Source organism: Octodon degus, unplaced genomic scaffold (genome assembly GCF_000260255.1).
Source record: "Octodon degus isolate 3935 unplaced genomic scaffold, OctDeg1.0 scaffold00112, whole genome shotgun sequence".
NCBI lineage: Eukaryota > Metazoa > Chordata > Mammalia > Rodentia > Octodontidae > Octodon > Octodon degus.
Window position 1 is genome coordinate 4,502,969 of NW_004524688.1, and position 7,419 is coordinate 4,510,387.

Below are 7,419 nucleotides of genomic sequence, written 5' to 3' on the forward strand. Positions count from 1 at the left end.
ATGGGTTTCAGAGACCTGAAAATCCCCTGCGGCCTGCAGGTGCTCAACAATTACCCGGCTGACAAGAGCTACATCGAGGGGTTTGTGCCCTCACAGGCAGATGTGGCCATATTTGAAGCAGTCTCCTGCCCCTTGCCTGCCAACTTCTGTCACGTGCTACTTTGGTACAATCACATCAAGTCTTACGAAAAGGAAACGGCCAGGAGTGAAGAAAGCTTTAAGCAAGCATGTCCCTGCCAATGTGGCAGACACCACCGGAGGTGGAGCTGGGGACAATAAAGACGATGATGATATTAATCTCTTTGGTTCTGATGATGCAGAGGAAAGTGAAGAAGCAAAGAGGCTAAGGGAAGAACAGCCTGCACAGTATGAATCCAAGAAAGCCAAAAACCCTGCACTTGTTGCCAAGTCTTCCATCTTGCTAGACGTGAAACCTTGGGATGATGAAAGAGATATGGTGAAACTAGAGGACTGCGTCCGAAGCATTCAGCAGAGGTCTTGGGCAGGGGCTCCTCTAAACTAGTTCCAGTGGGATACGGAATTAAAAAGCTGCAAGTACAGTGTGTGGTTGAAGATGATAAAGTTGGAACAGATATGCTGGAAGAGCAGATGACTGCTTTCGAGGACTATGTGCAGTTCATGGATGTAGCTGCTCTTAACAAGATCTAAAATTCATCCCGGATCATTGCACTTCAACAAAAGCTTGAAGGACAAAATAAAATAAAATAAAAATAGATCAATAAAGACAATGAGCAACCTCAGTGCTTCTCAGCCCATTCATAGGAAAGAAGACGTGGCTCTTTGTCTGTCTCCAATCTACTACAGGCCATGTGTGATCTTACAAGGCAGGAGCAGTATGCAGTTCATATCACACGAAGCTCTGAATTCATAACACTGGAACTGCTCTGTAGCCCAGTTCAGGAGATCTGGCCAGGGGCCACCCGCCTGGTTATCGTGCTGCTGTCTAATTAGTATTAACATTTCTAAGTTCTTACTCCAATTTTTGCACTTAAGTGATCACAGACAGGAGACAACAATTCACAGATCTGCTCTACTCGTTCATTTTCTACAATTTTTTTTTTAAATAGCACAAGCGTATTCCCCACAGCCTTTCTTCATTGTACCACAACCACAAGAAGATGTAACAATACAGGCACCGGCAAGAATTCGTGTGGAACGAATGGCATTTCCAGACTCAACACATGCGTGAAAGAGGCCTCTCGGAGAGAGGAACTTGGCATTGTTAGCAGCGGCAATCCTGGGAAATAATGACATGGTGACTTTAGTGTCTTGCTTTTGCCTCTCCACCTTTAAAACTTTTCTGACCAGCTAGGTATTTATTTATTTTTAATTCTTGAATGACACTTGCTATGTTCCAGGCTGTCTCTCCTGAGGTAACCACATAATCTTCCATATATTTATTCCTGTAATCCTTACAAAAACCCAATGGGTGAGTATGACTCTTGTCTCCACTTCACAGGTGAGGAAATGAGGTCAAAGAGAGGCTTGGGAACAATCCAGTGATACTTAATGAGCCAGGCATCGTGGCACATGACTTTGATCCCAGCCCTCTGCGAGTTAGAGAAAAGAGAATCACAAGTTTGAGCCCAGCGTGGGCAAACTTAATGACTTGATGAAACCCTGTCTCAAAATAAAAGTTTAAAAAAAGGAAGAAAGCTAAGGTCAGTGCAAAGGCCTCAGTTTAACCTTGTTCCTTGCCTTCCAACACTGGCAATGGAGTAAAATTCTTTGAATTATTGTAAGTAGTGAATGGTTTTCTTCCCCATCCCTACCCCACCTCCAACATCTCTGCCGTGTTAGGGGGATTTTCTGCTGCCATAACAAAATAACCTAGATTGGGTAATTTAAACATTGAAGAGGTTTATTTAGCTAACTTTTTTTGAGACAACAGCCCAAGATCAGGGAGCCCCGTTAGTTGGGTCTCTATGAGAGTTTCCTAGGTATATTGCATCTTGGGAGATGACATCATGACAGAACACGTGCAAGTATAGAACAGTTACAAAGTGAAACAGGAAGTGGGAGGGATTCAAGGGCTAGACTTGATCACTTATAATGACTTGCTGTCCTGGATCTAAGGCACTGCATGAGACCAGCTTGAATCCTTTCTGAGGCGGCACCTGCGTAGCCCAATTCTTTGCACCAGGCCCCAACTCTTAAACTTTCTACCACTCCACACCACCTCACTGGGGACCAAGCCCCCAGCACATGAACCTTTAGGGGCCACATTCAAGCCAGTCTCATCCCTAGCCACCCCTCCTTCAGGGGCAAGCCCCGCATGAACTCCCCTCACCAGAGAAGCTGAAGGGCCAGTTCCTGCCCTCCTCCAGCCTGGAACCAGAATTTCAAGGGAAGAAAGAAGGAAGCAGGGAGAGGGCACGGATACAGGGCCACCATGGCAGCTGAGTCACTAAAGACAGTGTGTTTAATGACTGTGCATCAATGCCAAGGCTCTATGGGGACATCAGTAGTGGCCTCTTTCTGAAACCAGCCCTGGTTATGTCTGGATATGATGTGGCTCCCATCTTCTAGCTTCCCTTCTGTCTTGACTGATACCTCCTGACGCTGCTTCTCCAGCCTTCCTCTTTTTTCTGTAAGCCACAGTCCTTTATTTTCTGTTTTTATTTTCTTTACTCAGTCCCTTATTTCTCTCTCTCTTTCTCTCTCTCTCCTCCCTCCTTCTCATTCTCCTCCTCCTTCTTCTTCCTCTCTCTCTGTCTCTCTGTCTCTCTATCTCTCTCTTTCTCACTCTGTCTTACTCTGTCTGTCTCTCTCTCTCTCTCTCTCTCTCTCTCTCTCTCTCTCTCTCTCTCTCTCCCCCTACCCTCTCCCTCTCTCTTTGAGACAAGGTCTCACTATGCAGTTCAGGCAGGTTTTCAGCTCATTTTGTAGCCCAAGCTGGTCTTGAACTCGCAGCAATCCTCCTATTTCAGCCTCCCAAGTACTGGGATTACAGGTGTTCAGTATCACACCTGACCCATTATTTCTCTTTTAGTGAGCTGGTGTTGTTGCTCCTGTCCACAACACTGTATAGACTAAACCCCATTCATATGTTGAACCCCTAGGCCCCAAGGTGACAGTGTTTAGCACTGAGGCCTTTAAAAGAAAATTAAGATGCCAAGAGGTCACAATGATGGGGCTCTTGTGCTGAGATTAGTGTCCTCTTTTTATTTTATTATTATTATTATTTATGTATTTGGTACAGGGTCTCACCTCACGGCTCAGACTCACAGTGATCCTCCTGTATCAGCCTTCCCAGCGCTGAGAGGGCAGGTGTGTGCCACAACACCCAATTTCAGGGGCCAGCGCAACACGCAGTACTGGTGATCAATCCTGGGTCCTTACGCTTGCCAGGCAGGCACTTAGATGACTGAGCTATCTCCCCAGTGTCCTCTTTTTGCAAGGGCATCTATCTGTGTTGCCTCTACAAGGTGAGCCGTGAAAAGGTGGCCATGTGAAAGCCAGGAAAAAGCCCTTACCAGAAGCTAGCCATGTGGTCCTCTGGCCATGGATTTCCAGCTTCCAGAACTGTGAGAAATCATGTCTACCGTTCAGACTACCTCTGTGGCACTCTGTTAGGCAGGTGGGCAAACTAGGTCTCGGTGTTGGGCTGTCTCCACCAAAAGCCCTGACCAATGAAAAAGAGACTGAAGAAAGTCACTCAAGATCCACTTTCAATCCTGTGAAACCTGTGGTTATTATTAGTGCTCTGAAGAGAAACAACATTTGGAAACAGTGATGTTGTTAATAGAAAAAAAAAATATTTCTCTTCTATCTTTGTATATCAGCCATGGGCTAGAGATTTATAATGATTTGGAAGCCCTGGTTAATGTAGGTTTTTGTTTGTTTGTTTGTTTGTTTGTTTGTTTTTAATTTGGTACCGGGTCTTGCTCTGCAGCTCAGGCTCATAGTGATCCTCCTGTCTCAGCCTCCCAGGGCTGGGATTACAGGCATGTACCACCACGCCCAGTTTTGCAGCTGGCACAGCACGCCTGGAGTTCCAGGGCTGGCATGTCTTGTGGTACCGGGGATCGAACCAGGGTCCATGCGTTTGCCAGGCAGGAGCTTAGACCACCGAGCTCTCTCCCCGGCCCATAATATTCTTTCTATGTTCATGCCACAGCAATCACAAACAGAATCCATACGGCCTCCTCTCTGTACTCAGTGGGTGACTGTCTGAATGACGTCACGTGTGGGTGTGTGGACCTTGGATCCTTGGGTGAAGCTGTTTTCTCCCATGTCACCTATCTTCCACATTCTGGCCTGGGAGCTTCAGGATGCCTGCCTGTGCCCTGGCCCAGCAGGCATTAGATTGGAGATGGTGAGTGCTCTTTTCTAGGATCCTTTTTCTGACGTGATTATATTAAGCAGGCTTGCTTGTAACAGAGTGTAGATTTTCCTGTTCTGTTTTGTTTGTGGTACTGGGGAGTGAGCCCAGAGCCAAACATATAGTAGGTAAGTGCTCTATCACTGAGCTACACTTCAAGCCCTTCTAAAAATTTTTTAATTTGAAACAAGGTCACAAAAAATTTCCCAGGTTCGCCATGAATTTGTGCTCCTCCTGCCTCTTGAGATTATAGGCATGTACCGCTACACTTAGCTGTCCAGTTCAGGCGTAGACACTTTGCAGAAAGCACTTACAGGAACCTTATATTATAATGGTAATTATGATGAAAACCATCACCTTACTTGTAAATTACTCTCCTTTAGGAATTAACTTTTGTTTGTATTTTTAAAATTATAGGTAATTTCTTTTCCCATTTACTGCATATATGTATTGTCACGCTGAAATGGCGATTGAGACTGGGCGTGGTGGCATGTGCCTGTAAACCCAGCTCCAGGAGGCTGTAAACAGGAGAATCACTGAGTCTGATCTAATAGTAAGACCCTGAATACCCTGTAGACCTTTCCCTAAAAATACAGAAGCATTAAAGCCTAATTTCTAGTTCTGGTTATAAACTCATTTCTTCCCCAAAATACAATAAAATTAAGATCATTATACCATTTCCTGGTTGAAAAAAATACAATAGGTTTAAGTGCTCTTGTTCTTTAAATACAAAGAAAAAATGTATGAATTATGATAATCTGAGTAATTTATAGGGCAGTTTGTACACATTTATTGAGTCAGGTGTCTAAAACAGAATATAGAAAGATGACAGATTAAATAGCCAATGATCAGCTGGCTAAATAGCTCAGCAGATTAAAGCTCCTGAAAGCAGGTGCAGGGGCCAGGGGTTTGATCCCTGGGCCTGCCATGCTGGCCCTGTCTCCAGGGCATGCTGAGACGGCGATTGAGACTGGGCATGGTGGTGAGTGCCTGTAATTCCATCTCTTGGGAGGCTGTAAACAGGAGAATCACTATGAGTCTGATCTAGTAGTGAGACCCTGAACACCCTGTAGACCCTTCCCTAAAAACACAGAAAAAAAAAAAGAGGAAAGTGATCGACGATGTAGAGTATGCCTAAGTAGAGTTACCTAGAGAGAAAACATTCTCTGAGGCTTTCAGAGAGCAAATTAGTCAAGCAATGGCTGTGGCTCATCCATATGGCTGACACTAACAAAAGATCTACAAACTGTTGTACAGGGTTTCAGGGTAAATCCTGAGGGGATTTGACTGACCTTGTTGATACAAAAGTCACATTTTTTGTTATATAGGTCTTGATTTATCTTGGTCTTAACCATCCAGCAGAAAAGTATAAACACGAGGTATAAAAAGTAAAGCCATGTTAATATGCTGAGCTGTAAAAGGCTCAAGTCAACAACTTCTGACATTGCCATTCACACAGGTAACCCACTACTATCATGGTCTTCTGAACTATATTGAATTACTTTGCTGAATTCACTCACCTACAATATTTGAATGGAAATGGAACACCCATCTCTGGCAAAACTAAACAAAAGGGGGGATATAAATGAAGGACCATTTTGTAATAAATATATATATATATATATATATATATACAAGTTAGGATAGATATATAGCTACTTTCTCTTAGTTCAATGAGAAGAAAGATTTGTACTAATAGTGTTCAGACAACATATCATGTCTGAATCTTTTCTATGAATAACTACCATGAAGACAACAATATGTAATATATTAATTATTGTAACTGTCCTACTAACCTGTTTTGAAACTGTCTCATTGCTATTTATTTCTCAATAAAATTAATTTTTAAAATATCCAATGACCTGAAGTGATTAGCACATGGAAGGCCATATCTAAGTGGAGATACGACTGTAAGTACTTAGAGAAAGGCAGGAGAAAAGACATTCTTGCATTACAAAACTAGTAGGAACAAAATACGATGGTGGTAATAAACTATTGTCTTGTTTTTATATTAAGACCCCATAGGAAGGCTCTCTAGAACCCACAGTCCAAACTCTGACTTCAGATTTACAGTGGATTAGAGGACCTTTTTTCACTCATTTCTGTCCCTTTGCTAATTCAGAGCCTGAGGCCCAAGTGTTCTCCGTCATCTTGGGAGAAAGTCCAGTCAGTTTTCTCAGTCCAGCCAGGATGTCAGTCAGGGCCCAGGTTCCCAGTCAAATCTGAGGTTCTGTCATGTTCCCAGCAGCTTCCCTTGGAAACCAGAGGCTCTGCTGCTAAGCTAAAGGCAGACTGACTTCCAATCACCCAAATGCAATCTCTTGTCCAGTTTTATTTCATTTCCTCTTCAAACCTACATATGCTACTCAGCTTTCTGTTACTATGCCAAAATACCGGAGAAGATCAATTTTTTATGAAAAGCTTGAAACATATTTACTCAGTGCAAATCCTCAAATGAAACTCAATTCAATATACAGAGAATTACAGGGATGACAAAATCATGGGTACATATGAAATTTAGCTACATTTACTAGACTGCTTTGATATATTCTATTCATTTTTAATAGGTACATAAGGCTCAAGTTCTGGGGCTTCAGGTTTTATTGAAAATCATCAGAGAAGATCAATTTAAAAGAGGAAAGTTTTATTTTGGCTCACAATTCCAAAAGTTTCAATACTTGGCTGCTTGGCACCGTTGATTCTGATCCTATAGTGAGGTGGCACACCATGGTGGGAGCACGTGGTGGAGGAAGCTGCTCACGCCATGGCCAGGACTTGAAAGAGAGGAAGAGACCAGGTCAAGAGGAAGAGACTTGAAAGACAGGCCACTGGTCTCTTCCTCTCTCCCCTTTAAAGGACATGTCCCAGTGACCTAACACCTCCCAGGAAGATCCACCCCTTAAAGGTGGAGACCGGCTCTCGGTGGTGCTGAGGATCAGGCTTGTCACACATGGCCCTTGGGTGCTGTTTGAGAGCCAAGGAACAGCACTAGCACGTGGGTCAGGTTCTTTCTCAACACTAACAGCATGAGGTTCTACCCTAGGGACTTTGCCATGAGTCTTATATACTCCGTC

The 7,419-nt window shown here is 43.6% G+C and overlaps 1 pseudogene; it reads left to right on the forward strand.

Moving 5' to 3' along the window:
• On the forward strand, positions 1-669 carry LOC101579341 (annotated as a pseudogene).
• The last annotated feature ends 6,750 nt before the right edge of the window (positions 670-7,419 follow it).